Below are 2,165 nucleotides of genomic sequence, written 5' to 3'. Positions count from 1 at the left end.
GCCTAATAGCATTCGTCAGACTAAATTGTAGAAGGATAGTGCTAATCCCCTGGAAACGTGTCCTTATTAACAATTGAAATTAATAATTATGTATATAATCATAATAATAATAATAATAACAATAAAAAAGATAACAATAAAAAGTATTTATTACTAACTCCAATTACTTAGGTTCTAAATTCTGGTTATCAATTAATATTAAAAAAAATTCAACCCTTTAAAATGCCATATGGTCAATTTAACAACCAATACATTGTTTCAGCTTCCAAACCTAATACAATGTTATCAACAGGGGCTCCCAGGTCATGTGATCCTCTGACACTTATGATTGACAATATTCTGTTATAGGAATACCCTATTTAATAACTAATTTTTCCAGCTAGTTTCATCACAAGTAACGACTCCCTTATAGTTTTCTGGTCTTTCTAGGTCTTGCTGTTGGATTGACACTGTGTTACTTACTGTGTTGCTTATACGGTTAGCGATTTGTCCTATTTTCGGAGAACTAGAGGCGATTAGTCAAATTCTATCTTGACTGTCTCCTGGTTTTCTACCAAGGACATTGGTGCAGTTTTGCACCCGGGCATTAAACAACCATGCCCTTTTGGAAAAAATCTAAGAAATATCACGTCTCCCAAATTCCTGATGAAGGAAATCTGATGGGAGACATACCAACTATGGAGGAGCCTAACATCTCGCTCCAGAAGTTTTCTGTCATCAAAGATATGGCAGATGAAAAATCCAGCGATCTTAGTCACAGCAAATATTGTGACATTACGTCAAAGAACACCAAGAAGAGCGCATTCAGCCTGCTGACCCGCCTGCGCTCCAAAAATATCCGTAAAAGGTATGTAACTAATAATTCTCATACATTGCTCAGATATCCAGAGCTGTGTTATAACAGTCACTAGATCTTTAATTCTCCCCATATCTTCACAGAAACTTTGGCAGCAGCGCTGTGATCGGCGCTAGAGAACTGGATCGCTATTTCCCAGATAGACGGTTGAGACTATATGTTGCCACCTGGAATATGGAGGGAAAGGTGAGAAGTAATGTACAATATTTATTGTGACCCATCAGTGTGCCCGAGCTCAAGTTGGATGAAATGGGCCAGTAACCATGTCTCTTTAGTTTGTAGTTGAATATCACATAGACAGGTTATATTCTACCCTATGTCAGTTGAGTTGGCGCTCTTTGTATACAATATTAATGTTTGTATATTTTGAACAGGATTACCCGCAAAATGTGGAGGATCTGCTGTTACCATCAGATGATACGAAAGACATTTATGTTATTGGCGTTCAGGAAGGATGTCCAAACAGGTAAGTCTTCTCAGGTTGTCTTACACCAGCCTATGACTGCAGATGGACAGCAGGGCGGCTGATACAAATTCTCTCTCAATGCTCTACTTATTGTATTATCACTCCTTAATTTTCAAAATGTATCCCCAGAGGTTATTATTATATGGAGTGTTGATACAGATGAGTTGAGTATCTTAATCTTGTGTCATTTATTAATATGTAAATCTGAAATTGTGTCTTCTTGTAGACGGGAATGGGAGATAAAATTACAGGAGACCCTTGGACCACACTATGTATTATACCACTCCTCCGGGCTCGGAGTCCTGTATCTCACCATCTTTGTTCGACGGGAACTAATCTGGTTCTGCTCAGGTAAGATTCACATTCCTATGTCTACATAAGAAGTCTTGAATGTAGTCATTAGCTGGAACATCTTATTTAGTTATTAGACTTAGATGCCTAAGAGCTTGGCTCTCAGATTCTTGACTTCTGAGTATTGGAGATCTAAAAGTTCACACCACAGTTACAAAGTATGAAATTATGTTCTAGTAATATTTCCATAGTTTAATTGGAAATAATTGCTATTCCATTGTTGCATGTAGTACTCTTAACCACTGACCCGTCTTTTTGTGTTTAATTTCTTATACAGAGGTAGAGCACACCCATGTAACAACCAGGCTATTCCACCATGTGAAAACTAAAGGAGCCTTGGGTGTTGCCTTCACCGTCTTTGGAACATCTTTCCTTTTTATTAATTCACATCTGAGATGTAAGTATTTACAATATTAATATATGACCATGTACAGTTTTACTTTGTATAAAATTGCTGCTATTTGATAATTAACTGAAATATATGGGATGATA

The sequence above is a fragment of the Rhinoderma darwinii genome (assembly GCF_050947455.1).
Source record: "Rhinoderma darwinii isolate aRhiDar2 chromosome 2 unlocalized genomic scaffold, aRhiDar2.hap1 SUPER_2_unloc_19, whole genome shotgun sequence".
NCBI lineage: Eukaryota > Metazoa > Chordata > Amphibia > Anura > Rhinodermatidae > Rhinoderma > Rhinoderma darwinii.
This window is presented reverse-complemented; position numbering follows the sequence as displayed.